Raw genomic sequence first — 21,069 nt, 5'->3', positions numbered from 1 at the left:
CTGTGTGCCTCACTGCACCTTCTCCACTTGTCCCCAGGAGACACACTGTACTCACAGACTCTCAGTGTGGTTATTACACCTTTGGACATCCTCCCAGGCAAACATCCCTACCCCCTGGGGAACACATACAAGCACAGCCCCTGAAGATATGCCGGACCCTTTCAGACCCCACAGAGATGCCCACTAAACCACATACAAGGCTGGCGACAAGGACACTACTCAGATGTGCTTGCCTCAGGACGCTGTGCTCTTCAAGTGGGACACGTACCGCCAGCCCAGAGCCCTCATGCCACAGAGACCCCACTCCAATCTCCCCAAGGAAGCTTGTTCACTCCTTTTCCCCAGGACCCATGCCCATAAACCAGGTGTCACCAAGCTGTCCACTCTCCCTCTGCCCCCTCCAGACTATGAGTGGGATGGGAAACCGGCTGATCCCAGACACCTCTCTCTCCCCTTTTCTGGCTCTCCAGGTCCCATCCTTTCCCCCAGCAGGGGCAGGGCAGGCAATGGCCCTGGGTGGTATGTGTTCTCCACTGTCACTCATACCCTGAGTTCCTGAAGGCATCTGTTACGACAACCACCATGACAGGACAGTCTATGCACAGAGAGTCTATAGATAGACATAGACATATAGATAGGGCCGGGCGGCGGTGGCGCACGCCTTTAATCCCAGCACTCGGGAGGCAGAGGCAGGCAGATCTCTGTGAGTTCGAGACCAGCCTGGTCTACAAGAGCTAGTGCCAGGACAGGCTCCAAAACCACAGAGAAACCCTGTCTCAAAAAAAAAAAAAAAAAAAGACATAATAGATAGTCTATGCCCGGCAGAAGGGGACACAAGCCCAGAGCCCATCTAAGAGGGAGAACCACAGGGCTGGGCTACTTTCAAGCACTCATTTGGCCAGTCACTGTCCTCACTTGCCAGGAAGGCGGTCCATGTGAGAGTAGCTCCAGGAGGGCACAGAAGAGGACCACAGAGAGAGGGAGTGGGTGGGCAGGATGGAGGGAAGGAAGAACACAAGAGGAAGGGTGAGGGTGAGGCCCAGGGTGGGGGGACCGGGTCAGCCAGGGAATGGGTTTGTTCTTCTGTTTCCTGTTTGCTGCTTGTGGGGCCCATACAGGAGCTGGACCCCCACCTCCACCCTGCGGAAGCCCAACGGGAAGAGACAGGCTGCCGTGAGCTGAGTCAGGACTCCGGGAGAGCAGGAAGGGACCAGTCAGGGACAGTGGGACTGAGTCTGCATTTCTCCCACTGGGTGACTAGAAAATCAAGAATTCTGCATCTGACCAAGTCCTGCTCTGCCCCCCTTGTCACTTCCTCCCAAGGGCCATACCTTCCTAGACCAGGTGGTCACCCCACCAAGATGTCCTCATCCACTTTGACTCTGGAGCCAAAATAGAGAAAAGACACAAAGATGTCCTTGACTCCATTAGGCCTCCTCAATAAGTCTTCCCAGCTGCCTAAGGGCCACCTTACATAACCCTAGCTGTCCTGGAACTTGAGATATAGACCAGGATGGCCCCAATCTGCCTGTCTCTGCTTTTGCCACCTATGCCAGACTTTTTCCCTTTTTTATTTATGTGTTGATGAGGACATACATGCCACCTCCCTAGGAGGTCAGAGGAAAATCTCCAGTGTTGGCCTTTGCAATCCACGTTGTGGCTTCTACATAGACCGGGAGGGTTGGAGTCTAGATCTCAGACCTGTGTGGCTAGCACCTTCCTGTCATGCTGCAAGCAGGTCTTACGTTTAAGCAAAGAGATTCTTCATTCTTCAACCCCATGGGCCTCTCCTGGCTGACCAATAATGAGTGTTTGATTGAGACTTGGAGGGGCCTGAGAGCTATAGGGAGGGCAGAGGATGCGAAACTGTTCAGGCTTACACAGACCTGGAAAGAGACCAGAATCTCCAGCGTCCACTTCTGTCTTCTAACCTGGCAGATGCAGAGAGACAGAAAGAGAAGGGGGCAGGGCACGTGTAGTGCACACAGTAGGGCCTCAAAGGTGGGCCACAGCTCGAAATGATCTGCTAGGCCTGGGGAGCCAGCTCCCTCCGGTTTCCTCTGGGAAAGGAATGTGGGGTGGGCCCCAGAGCCCAAGGGGGAGGGGCAAGCCTGGGAAATACCAGGCGTTGCTGAGATTCTATTCCAAGCCTTCCTGCCCAGTGTGTCCTCCCCCCACACCCTGCCCGCTTCCTCCCCCACTGCCGGAATCACGCACGGGCCAGCCCCTCCCAGACCCCTAAGTGGCTCAGCTGGCAAAATCTATTCCACTTATCTTCCTAAGGATCCCTGCCCAGGGGGTTCAGGACAGACCCCCTAAGGAAGGGCACCCAGAATTCTAAAAAGTACTTCTAATTGTGGTCCTTCTCTAAGTGCTAGATATCCATGATGGCTTTTTTTTGGGGGGGGGGGATGGGCAGGATATTGCTATGTGGCTCTGTTGGCATAGAACTCTGAATACAGGCTGGCCTTGAACTCACAGTAATTCCTCTGCCTCAGCCTCCAGAACATTGGGATTACAGGCATTTATAACCACTCCTGGCTCTGACAGAGTTCTTAATACTTTTTTTTGTTCTTTGGTTTGGAGACAGGATTTCAAGGCTGGCCTTGAACTCGCTGTGTGGCTGAGGGTGACCTTGAACTCCTGAGTCTCTGCCTTCACCTTTCAAAGTACTGGGATTACAGATGTGTACCACCATCATACCTGGCTCTCATTTTTTAAAAAAGACTTATTTTTGAATTATGTGTGTGTGCACTGTGCATGTGAGTACAGATCCCCAGAGGACTGGAGAGGGCACTGGCTCCCCTGGAACTGAATACAGACGGTTGTAAGACATCCACACGGGTGTTAGGAACCAAACTCAAGTCCTCTTGCTAAAGAGAATCTGTTCTTGGTCACTGAGCCATCTCTCCAGATCTCACCCACACACACACTTTTTTTGAGGCAGGGTCTCAATGTATGGCCGTAACTGGCTTGGAACTCATTTTTGTACAGTAAGCTAGTGTTGAATTCATAGAGATCCACCTGCCTCTGCCTTCCAACTACCACCATGCCTACCTCCTACCCCCGCCCTTTGTGCCATTTTTTAACTATAATGATACTCAAGAGGGCGAGGATAGAGAAAGGGAAGCCCTCACTCTTGTGTCACCAGAGCTGTGGTCCAGGGTCTGACCCCACCCCCAGATCCCTCTTTACTACCTCTGGGTTATCCATTCAACTACCCCACCCAGGGCGCCAAGGGCCAGCGTGAGATCCCTTGTAAGCTTAAGGCACACACAGCTCCTGCCAGCAGGGCCTTTCCATCAGGAATGTCTCCCAGCTCTTGAAGCCTCCAGGGTCCCGCAGCAGCAGACTCAGACCCAGCCAGCTGCTCTCACTGCCGCAGGTCAGGTAGTCCCCACACACAAAGGTGACATGGGGGAGGGGCTGGACTTCTGAGAGGGGCAGTGATGGGCTCCCAAGCTAGCCCATGGGGTGGGGGGGGTTCAAGAGCAGAGGAAAGGAAGCCTGCATAGTCTAAGCCTGGTCACCAGGAACCAGGGAAAGGGAGCTGTCCCGCAGCCCAAGGGTCAGGGACAGAAGGAGGGAAGCTGATAGCGTTGTGGAGCCTGCAACTCAACTCAGGAAGCCGGGGGACAGGGCTCAAGGTCAGCCCCGCCTGCTCTTCCTTCCTTTGCTTACTCAGCGCCTCCTCCCAGACCTTAGGTCCCACACCGCAGGTGACCAAGGGCCCCCACCCCCAGAGAATCATCCATCTGGTCTGTCACACCACCATACACAGACTCAAAGCCACCCACAACCTCACAGACAGGGACAAATCCACAGTCGGGGCTCTCCTAGGCGTGTGCGCACGTGATAAACAATGCCGGCCCACTGGCCTAGTCTCCTCCCTCCAGGGCAGTGCCTCCTGGGCCTCCTCCACCCTTTAGCCCCATTCGCATCCCAGTTCCCAGCTTCAATAGAGCAGAGGCCCCTCCTGACATGTCCTAACAGGCCAAGTTGACAAGCAGGCCAGGCGAGCTGCAGCTCCCAGCCCCTCCACTGACACATTACCACCTCCAGAAGCTTGGAGCTTGGGACCCTGTGCTGCTCCAGGCAGCTAGAATGAGGTGATTCAAAAGGTCTTCCCCACCTATGCTGTCCTTCCCAGACTACTGGGCCCAGGGCTGGGATGGTCTGTGGGCACACCATCCCTGTACCTCTCAAAGTGGGTCACAGCCAAGGCAGAGGAAGGCTGGGGCAGGGGGCAGGGAAGCATGATCCATGCCAGACAGCCAATCTGTCCAGGAGGGACAGGGACAATCCCAGTCAGGCACATGAGCCTGGTATCTTTTATTTATTTATTTATTTATTTATTTATTTATTATGTATACAATGTTCTGTCTATGTGTATCTCTGCAGGCCAGAAGAGGGCACCAGACCTCATTACAGATGGTTGTGAGCCACCATGTGGTTGCTGGGAATTGAACTCAGGACCTTTGGAAGAGCAGGCAATGCTCTTAACCACTGAGCCATCTCTCCAGCCCCTGAGCCTGGTATCTTCAGTGATAAAACGGAGGTGGATAGAAACTTTCATCCAAAGAATGTTGAGAAAATTAAGTCAACTACAGAAAGTCTTAGCTGGGTGTAATAATACATACCTGTAACCTCAACACTGGGAAAGCAGGAGGACAGTTTGGGGATAGTCTGAGCTATACAGTGAATTCAGGCCACACATGCCTACACAGTGAGACAATTTCAAAAAAGCAAAACATAGAGTCTCAGTAGGGGCCCAGAGCACATAGTAGGGCCCAGAGCACACAGTAGGAGTTTGAAAATTCAGGTTTGATAACAAGACATGTAGACACTCAGCTAAGTTTGCACAAACATAGTGGCACTGCATACATTCTCAGACATGGGCACTCCCCTGCACACAGTGGCACCACAGCCCCTCCCACAGCTGACCATTCCTGCCTTTTTGTTGCTGTCCTAGAATTCGCTCTGTAGACCAGGTTGGCCTCGAACTCACAGAGATCCACCTGCCTCTGCCTCCCGAATGCTGGGATTAAAGATGTGCATCCCTTCCCTCCCCCACCAACCCAGGCTTTTATGGGCTGAGAAACATTGCCTTCCCTCAGAGGGGAAGAGAGACCCACAGACCTGGTTTCTAGGCCCTTTGGGAATGGGCAACATGAATACCCAAGTGGAGGCTGCTCCCAGCAGATGAGGACCATGGAAAAGGTGCCAGGCTGGCAGAACTACCACCAAGCGGGAGAGCTGTTACCAGCCTTGGTGACGCCAAAGGACAGAGGCCCAAAGACAAAGTCTGTGCTCATGGTGGGAAATGAGCACTTATAACAGAGGGTGAGCCTGGAGTCAGCCACAAAGTAAACACCCGGGCCATTGCCAAGGCAACCACAGGCAGTGTGGGACAGGGCCACACAGTCCCCTCCGCCCAGATGCCCCTGAGCTATCTGAGGTCTTCTGGGTGTCCTCTCAGGCTATGCCTCCTCAAATCAAACCCAAAGAATGAGGGCCTGTTGCCTCACAGCAATGCTGGGCTTTCTGGAAGACCTGGCCAGCATCTGTCTGTCCCAAGAGACAGGAGAAAGAGACTGCCTCAGGGTATCATGACAGCCTCCCTAAGAACCAGGACCACTGTTTTTCAGAAATGGATTTGCTCTGGAGAGCCTTTGTCCAGGGTAGACTTTCAGAAACTTCTAGGCAGGAGTGAGAACTCAGTAAAGCGCCCGCCCTGCAGGTATGAGGACCTGAGTTCAAGCCCAGTATGTGCATCTGATCCCAGCGCTGGGGAAGGCAGGACAAATGGACCCCTGGGTTTCACCGGCCAGCCAGTCCAGCCTACTGTTCAGCTCTAGGAAAATGAGAGGTCCTGTCTCAAAAACAAAACCAAACAAACAAACAAACAAAAAAAGGTCTAAGGCTGGAGAGAGGGGTGGCTCAGGGGTTAAGAGCACTGGCTGCTCCTGCAAAGACTGCAGTTCAACTCCCAGCACCCACATGCAGCTCATAACCCCAGGTCCAACTCAGGATCCCATGTCCTCTTCCGGCATCCACAGTCCCCAGGCACACATTAGTTGCACATACTAATGCATATGAAATAAGCTGTCCAGGAACTCACTATGTAGACATAGGCAGGCTGGCCTCAAACTCGGAGATTTGCCTGCCTCTTCCTCTCTAGTACCAGAACTAACAGGGTGCATCACCATACCCGGCAAATAAATAAACCTTTCAAAATAAAACAATTTAAAAAAGCAACCAGGTGTACAGTGGTCAAGGAATGGCAGCCAAAGCTGTCTTCTAAACTCTGCACAAATGCATACAAACGAGTGCCTAGACACACATGCACACGCACACACATGCACACTTTATGACTGGAATGTTAACCTAGCATTCAAGAGGTAAAAACGGGGGGATCAGAAGTTCAAGTTCATCCTCAAATACATGGTAAGTTTGAGGCCAACTTCTGGTACTTGAGACTATGAGAGTGGGCAAGGGAGGGAGAGGATTATTTGGATCTTAAGAAAGAATGTGGGGGAACTGAAATAGAGGGAATATATATATATATATCTTCTATATTACATACATATCATGTGTTATTTAATATATATAATATATACATATATATAATGCATCTGACGTGGAGAAGAGTATGGAACTTCATACACATGTTCTCAACAGCATTCTTGGCCAAGGCATGATAGCATATGACATTTTAATCACAGTACTTGAGGAGCAGAGACAGGCAGTTCTCTGAGTTCAAAACCAGCCTGGTGTACATTGTGAGTTCCAAGTCAGCTGAGGCTGCATAGCAAGACTTAGTCTTTTTTTTTTTTTTTTTTTTTTTTTTTTTTTTTTTTTTTTTTTGGTTTTTCGAGACAGGGTTTCTCTGTGGTTTTGAAGCCTGTCCCGGAACTAGCTCTTGTAGACCAGGCTGGCCTCGAACTCCCAGAGATCTGCCTGCCTCTGCCTCCCAAGTGCTGGGATTAAAGGCGTGTGCCACCACTGCCTGGCGCAAGACTTAGTCTTAATAAAATAAAACAAAGAACATCTGTATTCTTCATAATAGCCAAAAGGTGAAAGTGATCCAAGCACCCGTCTACAGATAAGTGAGTTAACCATACAGCACATGAATGTGATAAGATACAGTATATCAAGCTAGGTGGTGGTGGCACAGGCCTTTATCCCAGCACTCAGGAGGCAGAGACAGGAGGATCTCTGAGTTCGAGGTTAACCTGTTCTACAGAGAAAGTTCCAGAACAGCCAGGGTTACACAGAGAAACCCTGGTCAAAAAAAAAAAAAGATATAATAGATCAACCCAGAGGAATATTACCCAGTCTGCAAAAGAAATGGACTTCTGATGCAGTAATCACAGGGACACGCCTTAAAGACACGCTGAGTGAACTAAGCCAGACACACAGAGATTCGTAGGGAGTGCATTTATATGTCATGCTTAGATTCCCAGAGACAGAAAGGAGAATGGTGGCCTAGCCTCCGGAGAGACGAGAAACTTGCTGCTTCAATGATTGCAGAGTTATAGTTTGAGGTGGTGGTGACAATGTCTGTGTGACTAATGTCACAGAGCTATACATTCAAAAATGGAGAGATAGCTCAGCAGTTAAGAGAACTCACTGCTCTTCCAGATGACCCATGTTTGGTTCCCAACACCCACATCAGGTGAACTCCAGCGCTAGCTAGGACTGACACCTCTGGCCTTGATGGGCACATGCACTCACATGTACAAGTCTACACCCCACACAGACACACAGACATGGTTTGTTGTTGGTTTGGTTTGGTTTTGTTTTTTTGAGATAGGGTTTCTCTATGTAGCTTTGGAGCCTATCCTGGAACTCTCTCTGTAGACCAGGAAAGCCTCGAACTCACACAGATTCTCCTGCCTCTGTCTTCTGAGTGCTGGGATTAAAGGTGTGCGCCACCACCACCTAACGGGGGAGGGTGGCAGTCAATAGCAGCTGGTATGAATTACCAGCCTAGGATGCTGCATACACCTGTCCTAGAAGGGCCCCTAGCCTAGCTGAACCCGGCCTGGATAACCTTGGTTCTGAGGGACCTGGAGTTCCAGTCCGCATCTTCCTAGGACTGCTGCTATCCACTTTGGGGTCCTAGAGAGTCTCACACAGGGAAGCTCCTGGGCTGTCAGGAACCCTGACACACACAAAAAGTCCCTGCTATTCACGGGATCCTTTCCATTGGAAACAGAACGGCCTCTAACACTCTTCCCAGCCTTGCCCTACGCAGAGGTGGTGGGACTACTGAAGAGTTCTCTGGCTCAGTGTGAGACTCTGTCTGAGATCTAACCTTATAGAGGACACCCAGTCTGTGCTAAGCCCCAGTGAGCCTACAACCACCTGGAACACCCACACAAGGGTGTGCCCACATGGGCTCATCCCTGTCTCTGCAGGCTCCCAGGATCCTGACTACACACTGCTGTCAGTGCCTCAGCCAGCAGAGCCCCCTGCTGGCCCCTGCCGGCCACATCATGTCATCTCACTTGGAAATGAAAGGGACAGGTGTCATTCCAGTGGCCTGTCCCCCACCCTGCATTCTCCAGGATTCTCAGTCCCAATTGGCCGAGGCAAAACCCCTCTCTCCCTCAAAACAAAACAAAACAAAAAACTACAGGAGAAAAGTCAAATTGTGTAAAATCCTGAAGCCTCCCTCTGGTCCAGGAGTACCAAGGAGGTCTAGTTCCCTCCCCTGAAGAGACTCCAGTCATTCAGGAAGACAGGAACTGCCTGAAGTAACTCTTCTTCAAAGTCCTCACACCTATTCTCTTACTGGACAGTTCATTTGAGACAGACTGGAAACCCAGTGTGAGCCACCCTTCTGTGACCCCCCCGTTCTTCCTGTTGTCCCTACCACTTGAACAGAGACAAGACAACAGGTGCACTCACTGGTTTCTTTGAGAGCTGACAGACAGCTCAACTCCAGTCCAGCTAAGACCACATTCCCTCAGAAGGCAGGTTTCAGCAGATTCCTAGCCTCTCCCCCAGGGCATGTGGGGTTCTCTGCAGGAAGAGGCTCTTAGCCTCACCTCTGAAACCACCCATCCTACCTTAGCCCTGTCCAGACTACCTCTGCATTCCTCTGTACCCTGGCCCTGCGTCTGAGCAGAACCTCTCCCTGGTCTAGCCTATGCTGCAGCCCAGGTAACCCGGGGAGCTGAGGGGACGACAGGTTTGTAATGTCAAGTGCCCTCCACTTGCTGACTATGCCGGAGTTGGGAGAGTGTCTAGGTTGGGACCCTTGGTCGGAAAGGGACAGAGGGCATCTCTTATGTTCAGACCGTTGCCCTCAGTTGCCCCAGCTGCCCTCAGCCATGGAACCAAAAGCACAGCAGAAGCAGATGACAGGCCCTCTACACACACAGCACTGTGAACCTTAGTGGTGTCACCCATTCTCCCTGACCCAGGCCACAGCTGGATAGAGAATTCTACACTCACCCAGGGGACACTGGGGGGAGGTGGACAGAAGGCTGGGAGAAAGACCTACGTCCACGCCAGCACTCAGGAAGGGACACATTTAGCCCCGGCATCCATCTTGGCCCTTTTCTAGGTAACATCAAAGTTGTCAATCAAGTTCACACGGGCTTTCTTTGCTCGGCAGTTATTGGGAAGGCATTCTAGGAACAGATAGGTAGAAGGTATCATCCACCCCACCCAGCCTCCCACCCACCATTCGGGTGGACCCTGCCACCCAACGCCAGTGAGTCAGCCCACTTTCCACCCACACCCACTCTGGGCTACTGAGTCTCCCTCTGGGAGGTCAGTCTAGGCGATAATATTTTGGCCACCAGGCCCTGGAGGACACACCTCCAGCCTCCACACACACCACACTCCCTTCCCTGTGCTCCAATCACCCCCTCCCCCGTCTCTGGCCTCCTTCCAGTTTCTGTGAGCACCCTGCATGCACCCTTCCAGCCCCTGGGCCACTGCAACACACTGTTTTTGGAAGGTTCTCTTGCCTTCAGCCCCCTTCCTGTTTCCCCAGCCCTCACTCCTACCTCACCTTGGAGCTCCCAGCATTAACGTCTGGTAAAACAGCAGCTCCAGGTAGCTCAGCTGGTAAAGGAACTTGCAACCGAGACTAAGGACCTGAGTTTAACCCCTGTGACCCCCAAGTTACCCTCTGGCTTTCATGTGTCCTTCCACTCCACACAAAATAAAAATAAAGCTTTTTTTTTTTTTTTTTTTTTTAAGTCACTTCACACACATACTGCCCTGTGCTCAATGCCTGCTCTCTGGGCACCCTCTCGGGCATATATATATATATATATATATATATATATATATATATATATATTTTTTTTTTTTTTTTTTTTTCTTTTTCGAGACAGGGTTTCTCTGTGGTTTTGGAGCCTGTCCTGGAACTAGCTCTTGTAGACCAAGCTGGTCTTGAACTCACAGAGATCCTCCTGCCTCTGCCTCCCGAGTGCTGGAATTAAAGGCGTGCGCCACCACCACCCGGCTTCGGGCTTATATGTTTATGAGGCTATTTTGACCTGTATCCTCCCTTAGCCGTGAGTCCTGGGAGACCAGGGCTGTGTCTGCTTTGAAGGGACAGCATGTGGTCCAGGCGGGGAACAGCGTGATGTTTCTAATGGGGGGGGGGTGCTCTCACTGCCTGGTTGTGGTAGCTCACGCCTTTAATCCTAGCACTTGGGAGACAGAGACAATTGGATCTTTGTGAGTTCCAGGCCAGCCTGGTCTATAAAGTGAGTTCCAGACTAGCCAGGGCTACACAGAGAGACCTGTGTCAAACAAACAAAGAATGCTGTCACCACTGGGGTGGCTACCCCCTCCCTTGAGGGCCTACCTGGGAAAGAGGCTGCTTCATTTCTTTCTGTGGTTTGTTCTGAGATGGGGTTCCATGTAGCCCAGATTAGCTTTAAACTATGTAGTAGCCAAGAATGACTTTAAACTTCTGGTCCTCATGCCTCTAGCCCTCAAGTATTGGGGGAGGAGGAATACAGGCTTTTGCTACCACACCCATACTTCAACTTTTTGTTCTTTCTTGGTGGGAACCATATCCAAAAGTGGGAGCACTGGAAGACAGGGCTAAGGGGGCAGGACACACATGGATAGACAGGCAATCCACTTCATACTCTGGAGCCATGCCTTGTCCTGACATTCGGTGCTCCAACCACCAGCCCTCCTCACGGGTCTCAAACATGCTAGACACAGCACTAGACCATCTCTCCCACAGTCCTGTCTTCTTCCCAAGACCTCTGACTGGCCTCCCCATCCTCAGATGTCAACCTGGCAGCTGAGGGGATGGACCCAGGTGCCACAGTGTGTCAGATTCCTGCTAGGTACATCTTCCTTGGCAGGTCAAGCCTAGGCTCTTGGTCACCTCATCTCATGCCTCATCACTACCAATCTCTCCCGCTAGGCCCAGAACAAAGGGACATCGGCTGTGGGGCCTTACGTGCACAGGCTACCAGGAGGCAGCTGAGACATCAGATAACTGTAGAAAGGGCTGAAGGGATAAGGAGGGAGAGCAGGGGAGGAGGGGAAAAGGGAAGGCAGAGGGGTGGTCCAGCCAGACGTGAGGAGCGACAAATATGCGAAGTACGCCTGCCCCGCAGCTATGAATAGTGCAGCCAGCCTGCCAGTCGGGTCGCAGCCCCCGCCCCGCCCCCACGGAACAAACGGCACCGGGCCTGAAACGAGGTGAGCGCCCAAGGGGCCGAAGCGGCTCCTGCTGACGGCTGAGCCCCGAACATGATAGGCGTGGTCATGCAAATAAAAACAAGAGGTACCTCTGATTGGTGGGTCCCTGCCTATCGGAAGCTTGCGCGGAACGGTCACTCTGCCCAAGGCAGCGCCCATTAGCTGTAGCAACTGCGTTTCCCAAGCCTATAGGCCCCTTAGGGTTATCATCAGTCACCAGTCACCTCAATGATGCCACAGGGCCGCGGGAGACCTCCTCGTTCCTATCCTTGCCCAAATAAGGCTCTGCCTCCTCGGGACGCCATCCCTCGCTACCTTAGCCCCAGGTCAGCCACGCTTTCTTGGAGTTTACAAGTCTGAGCTCACAAACAGCTGAGCAGTTAGGAAATGACATCTGAACCAGTCCCTGCCCCAAAGCTACGCACGTTGTTAAGCTTAAGGACAGGACAGTCCTGCTCCCTGTTTGTCCCCAAACAATTCAATTTCAGAGACTAAGACAATGGAAAGGTTATCACCAAGCGGAGCTCTGGGTGGAGGGGTTGGCACAATAAATAAGGATCAGAAAACCAGGGGCTCAGTCTCCACGGTATAACCCTGGCTTCATCCTTTTCCTCTCGAAGCCTCCACCTCTTCATCTGTGAGGGGTCCTGCAGAGTCGACTGAATGTCTGACATCTAGGAGGCTCAGCAGTTTTTAGCTCAGCAAGGCCCAAAGGATTTGCAAAATTAAAAGCAGTCCGATTTTATAAAGATCAAAGAGGTAGACATGCATTAAACAAAGCAGATGTGGACACAGGGTTCAAAAAAAATGTCTAGGGGCTGGAGAGATGGCTCAGAGGTTAGGAGCACTGACTGCTCTTCCAGAGGTCCTGAGTTCAATTCCCAGCAACCACATGATGGCTCACAACCATCTGTAATGAGATCTGGTGCCCTCTTCTGGTGTGTGGGAAGCAGAATGTTGTACACATAATAAATAAATAATTTTAAAAAAAAATGTCTAAGCAGGGAATGCATGTATCCCAGAATTGAGGATGGGTGTGGGGACATGGATCACGGAAAACTCAAGGCTTGGGAAACATATCAAGATCCAGGAAAGCCGGGCGGTGGTGGCGCACGCCTTTAATCCCAGCACTTGGGAGGCAGAGGCAGGCGGATCTCTGTGAGTTCGAGACCAGCCTGGTCTACAAGAGCTAGTTCCAGGACAGGCTCCAAAACCACAGAGAAACCCTGTCTCGAAAAACCAAAAAAAAAAAAAAAAAAAAAGATCCAGGAAAGCTTGGATAACTTAGTGAGACTCTGTTTCAAAAAACAAAAACAACAGACTGGAGAGATAGCTCAGTGATTAAGAGCACTGCCTGTTCTTCCAAAGGACCTGGGTTCGATTCCTAGGACCCATATGGCAGCTCACAACCACATGGAATTCCAGTTCCAAGGGATCCAGGTTCCCTCTTCTGACCTCCTCAGCCACCACAGACATACTTGCAGACAAAACACCTACTTGCATGTATAAATAAAATAATTTTTAAAATCACACTAGCACCTAAATAAATTAAGACACAAATATGAGCTCAAGTCCCAGAACCCACAAGGTAGAAGTTGAGAACTGCCTGACTTCCACTTATGTTCTGTGGCACCCACGCGCACACACACACACACACACACACAAAGTGTATAAACATACACATAGTATATATATATATATATATATATATATATATATATATATATTACACCTGTCCTGTGGTCACTGCCATATTGCCTAACACAAAGATGCGTGGGAGGAGCTGGGTGTGGTGGCACAGGCCTTTAATCCTGGCACTCAAGAAGGAGAGGCAAGAGGATGTCCCTATGAGTCTGAGGCTAGCCTGGTCTACACATTGAGTTCCAGGACGGCCTGGGGAAGATGTCACCACTCATGTTTGGCTGCAGCATGGTTTGTTCTGCATGGGATCAGGAAACTCAAGGTTCTTTCTTCTATCCTTTTTTTCTTTTCTTTTTCTTTTTTCTTTTCTTTTTTTTTTTTTTTTTTTTTTGTTGTTGTTTTGTTAGACAAGGCTTCTCTGTGTAGCCCTGGCTATCTTGGAACTCGCTCTGCAGACCAGGCTGGCCTCAAACTCAGAGATCTGCTTGTCTCTGCCTCCTGAGTGCTAGAATTAAAGACCTGTGCCACCACCTCCTGACCATTCCTGGGTTCTATCAGCAAACACAGGCTTCTCCATTAAGTTTCGAGAGGGATTCACCAAGGCGAGGTTTACCAATGCTAGACATTTAGTGTGGGACAACCCAGCAGAATTCAGGACTTGTCCATCAACAGATAGTTAGAAAGTGAAACAAACTGGTATTCACACCCATGCTCTGAATCTCACTCAGGCTGTAAGTGTGTACATGTTTTCTGGAGCCATTGGCAGGGATGTCTTCCCCTCCCAGTCCTCCTTGGACTCCGGGACAACCGCTCTGGAGTAGGTGAGCCTATGCTGGGCTGTAGGAGGTGATTGCCCATGCCTTTTTGGGTCAGGCAATATAGGATTTGGTTTTGTTTTGTTTTTATAATAAATATACAATTGCGTAGTGGTGGCCTTTGAACATCCTCCCAGCAGAGGCATTTTACTAAGTTCTCACTTAGGACTGGAGCTAGGACTCATTTACTGAAATTCTTGCATAGTGTGTGCAAAGCCTTGGGTTAGGTTCCCAGCAGGGCACAAACTGGCACGGCGCTATGTTCCAGGAACCCCAGCACTTGGGAGGTGGAGGCAGAAGACCACAAGCTCAAGGCCATCCTTGGCTACCTGGGATATGCTGGACTCTGTGTCAAAGAAATAGTAATAATAATTTTCAGGGCTGGGGAGATGGCGCAGAAGTTAAGAGCATTGACTACTCTTCCAGAGAACTGAGGTTTGATTCCCAGAAGCCACATGGTGGCTCACAACCATCTGTAACTTCAGTTCCAAGTGATCAGACACCCTCTTCTGACCTCAGGCAGCAGGCACACACATGGTACACAGACACACATACAAGTAAAACACCCATAGACATTGCATTTTTAAAAAGTTAAAATAAATTTTTTTCACCTGTTTGCTGGGGAGATGACTCTGCTGGATAAGAGCATCTGCTCTGTAGGCATAAGGACCTGATTTCAAATCCCTAGCAATTATGCTTAAAAAAAAGAAAAGCCAGGTCCAGCCATCGGTATCTGAAACCCAGCACTACAGAGGGCACTGACGGAAGAGTTCCTGGTCACCAGTCTAGCTCCAAGTTCAGTAAGAGATCCTGTCTCAAGGGCATAATTGAGAAAGTGATGGAGCAGGACAACACGGTTTCCTCTGGCCTCCTTAGGAGCACCCCACATATGCATACAGATCACACATATGTAACTCACAGGAAAGAAGGGGAGGACACACTGCAAACACACACATACACACACACACACATGCATGTAGATCACACATCCAGGAAGAAGGAAGAGAGGAGTAGGGGGAGAACAGAGGAAAGGAAGACACTCGCTCGTATCTACATGTATATAGATCATGCATATGTAACACACAGGAAGGGAGAGGAGGAGGAGGGGAGGACACACCACACACATTCACACACACATAGATCATACATATGAAACACACGAAAGGAAGAAGAGGGGGAGGAGGAAGGGAAGAAGGGGAGAACACACACCCACATCTACATGTGCAAATACATCACACACACATGCATATATATCACATATATGTAACACACAAGGGAAGGGGAGAGGGAGAAGGGGAGGGAAGACACACCCATGTCTATATGTGCATATACACACACGCACACACACAGGAGGAAGAGGAGGAAAAGAAAAGATTGCTCAGCTTAGGAGCTGGAGCTACAGGTTGGTGGAAAGGCCCTTCATCTAAACCACAGGTTTGGAATGAGATGAGCAAAACCAAGTTAGTCTCATCACAAACCAGTTTTTTTTTTTTTTTTTTTTTTTTTTTTGGTTTTGGTTTTTCGAGACAGGGTCTCTCTGTGGCTTTGGAGCCTGTCCTGGAACTAGCTCTGTAGACCAGGCTGGTCTCGAACTCACAGAGATCCACCTGCCTCTGCCTCCCGAGTGCTGGGATTAAAGGCGTGCGCCACCACCGCCCGGCACAAACCAGTTTTTTTTTTTTGTTTTTTTTTTTTTTTGGATTTTTTGAGACAGGGTTTCTCTGTGGTTTTGGAGCCTGTCCTGGAACTAGCTCTTGTAGACCAGGCTGGTCTCGAACTCACAGAGATCCGCCTGCCTCTGCCTCCCGAGTGCTGGGATTAAAGGCGTGCGCCACCACCGCCCGGCACAAACCAGTTTTAAGTAAGTCCCATGGCAACCTTACCAGCAACTGTTTTCATCTTTTTTTTTTTTTTTTAGATAAGGTCTCACCGTGCAGCCCTGGCTGACCTGGAACTCTCTATGTAGATCAAACTACTCTTGAATTCACAAAGATCCACCTGCCCCTGCCTCCAAATGCTGGGATTAAAGATATGAACTACTACTGAGCACGCCTTTAATCCCAGCAATGGGAGGCAGAGGCAGGGGATTCCTGTGAGTCTGAGGCCAGCCTGGTCTACAGAGTGACCTCCAGGACACCCAGGGCTACACAGAAAAACCCTATCTCAATAAATAAATAAATACATAAATAAATACTTTTAAAGCAATAAAAACACTAAAGATGGATGTTCAGCCAGGCAGTGGTGGTGCACGCCTTTAATCCTAGCACTCAGGAGGCAGAGACGGGTGGATCTCTGTGAGTTCGAGGCCAGCCTGGTTTACAGAGCAAGTTCCAAGACATACTCCAAAGCTACAGAGAAACCCTGTCTCGAAAGAAAAAAAAAAAAAAAAAGACAGATGTTCAAGGGCCACTATGAGGTGCCTGGATTTTTGCAGATTCAAAAGTGAGCTCCTGTGAGGGTAATGATCTGTGACTCCAGCACCCAAGAGGCTACACAGATTCTGCAAAAAGGCTGAAATAAGTAAATAAATAAAAACACCACGCAAAGTCACCCAGGATCCAAACTGAAAACTGGGTCTTTCTAAATTGGTAACGCGTGTATGTCATCCACCTTGCCTTTAGTCCCCCTTTCTGGGTCTGCTCCACACTGTGCCTTTGGTCTGCCAGGGTCTTCTTTAACACTGGTGTTTTAGGCATGGGGGCCGTGGGAAAATTCCAGACTGGCAGGTAATGGAGATGGGAATCTCACAAGCCATGTTTATAAAATTTTAGTGGAGTCATTTTGTCTGGCTTTTGGGCAATAGAAAAAGCAGACAAGGAACCCCTTGAGGGCAGGGCTGTGTGGAGCCCTGGGTGCTTACAAGTAATGATCACCCACAAAATGAAAGCTGGTTTGCTTGAAGATCTGGCCACTGCCCAATTTTTCCCAAGCATTGAGCCTCCTATGCTGCCCCAGGCTGTAGTCATGGGGGGAGGGCAAGAGGAGCACCATGCCAGCCATGCCTGGGAATGCCCTTGGCAGTGCCAGGTCATGCCCGGTCCCTCAGATAAGCCCTAGCACTGAGGGACCTGGGCCTCTGGGTCCCAATGCAGAAGGCAAAGGCTGCAGGAGAGGAAGGGAAGTGACTCTCTCACCAGCCTGGGTGACCAACCCCACTGCTCCCCTCTTGTACACCTGCTCACCCTCAGCTGTCCCCACGACTCCCCCAGGTGCAGCAAGGCGCAGGGGCCCAGGGCCAAGGCCTCATTAGAGCTAATGAGAGCTCAGCCATGTAGATGCCAGCTCGAGATACAGGGAGCAACAAAGAGGGCCCCATCCCCTCTGGGAGAGGAACCCGAGACCACACCTCCAGAAGACTCCTCAAGTCCAAGTGAGGACAGTTCATGCCAGTGACGACACTTTCAGAACTGCGTCACAGGGCAGTTTCAGTGTGAGACCATCACGGCAAGCTTACACCGTCTAACCCTGACAGGTTACTAGGCACTGTGACCTGCTGGGTTCTCTGCATGTACTCCAGTCCCTTGTTGAGCTATCACTATGCCTCCTGTGGGTACAGAATCAGTGTGCAAGGAGAGGTGGCATAGCATCAGGGTGGGGCAGGGAGCTTACCTGGCTGGATGGGGTACCCTGCCCACTGCTCTGCCCAACACTCAGAGTGCAGTTTACCCACTTGAGAACCCTACTCCTTTACCTGGATGGCATCTTTTCTCTTCCTTCCACTCTTTTTCATTCTTTCTTTTTTCTTTTTTTTTTTTAAATATTTATTTATTATGTATACAATATTCTGTCTATGTGTATGTCTGCAGGCCAGAAGAGGGCACCAGACCTCATTACAGATGGTTGTGAGCCACCATGTGGTTGCTGGGAATTGAACTCAGGACCTTTGGAAGAGCAGGCGATGCTCTTAACCACTGAGCTATCTCTCCAGCCCTCTTTTTTCTTTTTTAAGTTAAACCAGGCACGATGGCACAAGCCTTGAATCCAGTACTTGAAGCAGATGTCTGTGAGTTCGAGGCCTCACAGGGATGGAGCCGAGGATAGTACTGAACTCCAGTCTCCTGCATCTACCTCCTGGGTTCTGGGATCCAGGCGTGCATGATCACACCCAGTTTGTGCAGCTCTGCGTGGACTGAACTCAGGGTTTTGTTCACTAGGCAAGCACTCTGTCGCTGAGCTAGCCCTTTTAGCTTTCGTTTTAATTTCAAGACAATGTCTCAAGTAAGTTGCTCAGGTAGGCCTTGAATTTGTGATCCTTCCGGCCTCAGCCTCCTGTGTCACCAGACCAGTTCTTGTTAGTTCTATCTCCCTCTCTGCCTCTAGTCTTCTTACCCTGCCTTTTCTTTAGGCCTCAATTTCCCTAAAGGAAAGATGAGACAGGAAAGGGTACCTTCTCTAACTGGCTGCTCCTCTCCTCCCTTCTGCCCTCCACTGCACGGAACCACAACTGACCCTCATTGATAAGGAGAATGCTGGTGAAGCACAGGGGGCTCCGCCCAGAGGTGGGGGGTCTTTGCCTAGAGGTGGGGGTCTCTGCTCAGAGATGGGGGTCTCCACTCAGTGATGGGGGTTTCTGCTTAGTGGTGGGAGTCTCTTCTCAGAGGTGGGGATCTCTGCTCAGAGGTGGGGGTCCTTCAGCCTTCTAGAGGCTCTAAGGAGCGGGGTGGGAGGTGGGGGAAGGGGTCCCTGTGGCCCAGATCCCCACCACCTCTCCATGTGCTCCAGGTCCTGCACTCCCGCCCTGGTCTCCCAAGTGGTTCTCACACCAGTGGCAGGAATGAACAAGGAAGAAGATAGAGCTGGATTGGGAGCCCAGTTTTGACAGAATCAGACTGCTGACTGAAAGAAGCCGGGCAACCCATAGAAGGAACTCTGCCCTTCCCTGAACTGACACCCCCTGCTTGTCACCGAGACCCCTAGTTCTTGTCCTCCCACATGGCTCCTACATGTCCCCTAGCCCACCACATTCCTGGGGCCCACAGGCTTCCTGCCCTATGTCCATGACACAGAGGCCAGCAAGTCCTTTGCCCGGTCTCTCTCTGTCCGAGCTCTCTCTCTTCCCAGAAATACAGGCTGAGCTTTGAAAGGGTCACTTCAAAGGGGACAGTCTATGGAGAACCCAGTCAGACCCAGGGCCGTCTCCTCTGCCAGATTCCTGGCAGCTGTCAACAAAGGCTCCACTGTTTTCCCTGGCCCCCAGACGCCCCCAAAAGCACTGAGCATAAGACTTTCTTTCCCCAGTTCCACTCCTACAGGCCAGCCTCTTGCTTAGGGAGCAGCTGAGGCCCCTGCTACATGAGAGGCTGTGTTAGTGGACCAGGGAACTCTCCCCCTTCCTTGGCACTCAAATCCAGGATGATCAGGTAGCCTCCAGGACCAGTGGCCCAGTCCCTCCCTGCTCCTTGGTCACCCAGTCTTTCTGGCTCTGCAGGGGCCTCCTGCCTTCTCCAGCCCACTTTACACTCATAATAGGCCTTGCAGGTGACTTCTAGGCAGTCTGTCAGGGATACCTGGCCTCCGTGGAGCCACTTAGCCACAATCACAGTGGCAGCCTTTAATTCTTCTTCCGACCAGGCATCTTGGCCCCCATCTTAGTCTCCAGTGTGCCTGAGTCCAGGAAACAGTTCCTTTAAAACTAACACAACATAGATCTCCAAGCAGGGCCCCCAGGGGGTTCTGGGCTGACCTTTACCTCAATGCCAGAATTATCACTAGTCCGCATCACTGTCCACCAGGGCTTGGATACCTCCAGAGATGGAGACCTCACTACTTCCATAGAAGCTCACTTCCTCTTCAGATAACTCTGACCAGAAGTGCTTGCTTTGTTTGTTAATGATGGTGTCTTATGTAGCCCAGGATAACCTCAAATGCATTATATAGCTAAGGATGATCTTGAATTTCTGATCCTCTTGTCCCCACCTCCCAGGTGCTGCGATTACAAGCCTACACCACCATGGCTGATCAGTGCAGTGCTAGGGATCGAACCCAGGGCCTGTGCATGCTAGGCAAGTGCTCTACCATCTCAGCTCCATCTCAGATCCTTTGCTTGGGGTCTCACCCTATAGCCCAGCCTGCTCTGGAATTCACAGTGTAACCAGCCAGCGCTGACTCTGAACTGGTGGCAAGCCTTCTGCCTCCTATCACCAGAGCTTGAGTCACTATTTGCCTCACAACGGCTGCTGCCAATGGAGACTGGCCTGGCTCCCCTCACTCGGGCCTCTCAGTAAGGCTGATGGATTATATCTGAGGTAAGAATGGAAGTCAAGAGCTAGGGTTTGGCTCAGTCACAAATTGTGTGCCTAGCTCATGTAAGCTTCACAGTGAAGCCTCAAGTCCACATGAAAGAGAAAATGGAAGCTAGTGTCCAAAGCCACACAGTAAAGATGGGGCAGAGTTAAAATGGGAACTAGGAAGGGTAAGGCCCAACCCATACACTCAACTACAGGGTGTTCCAGGCTCCCAAGAGCCTATAGGGGCATCCCAGGCCCAGGCCCAGGCCCCAGGCCCTCATCTTCCAGGGCCGGTCTGCTGGGTCAGAAGGTAGAACGCCAAATATCTCCCAGTATGCAGGTCCCTGTGAGCAGATGAAGCTGTAGCCCGCGGGTCTGACTGACTAGTCCTAATTCAGACCAGGAAAAGAAGAACAGAAAGGAAGGGTGACCCAGCAGCCCAGGTATGTGAGGGTCAAAGGAAGCGGGATGTCCCTGGGCCTAAGGTTTAGGACAGATGTGGCCTGGAAACCCAACACCTGTTGCTTGAGAGATAAATGGTTGATAACAGCCAGGCTGGATGATAGAGAACTATAATCCCAGGGCTGGCGCACAAGGATGGACATTTAAGGCCTAATGTGGCTACAGAGAGAACTCAAGGCCAGCCTCCTTAACGTAGCAAGATTCTGTCTTAAAAAGTAAAGGGGCTAGAG

At 50.8% G+C, this 21,069-nt stretch overlaps 1 protein-coding gene across 3 annotated transcripts in view; it reads right to left on the bottom strand.

Annotated features, from left to right (window-relative positions):
- Positions 1 to 21,069, bottom strand: part of Arhgap23 (Rho GTPase activating protein 23) — a 94,315-nt gene that overhangs the window by 56,880 nt on the left and 16,366 nt on the right. The window lies entirely within an intron of this gene.

Source organism: Chionomys nivalis, chromosome 7 (assembly GCF_950005125.1).
Source record: "Chionomys nivalis chromosome 7, mChiNiv1.1, whole genome shotgun sequence".
Lineage (NCBI taxonomy): Eukaryota > Metazoa > Chordata > Mammalia > Rodentia > Cricetidae > Chionomys > Chionomys nivalis.
The sequence above is the reverse complement of the archived record's forward strand: the minus strand, read 5'-3'. Positions and strand labels throughout refer to the sequence as shown.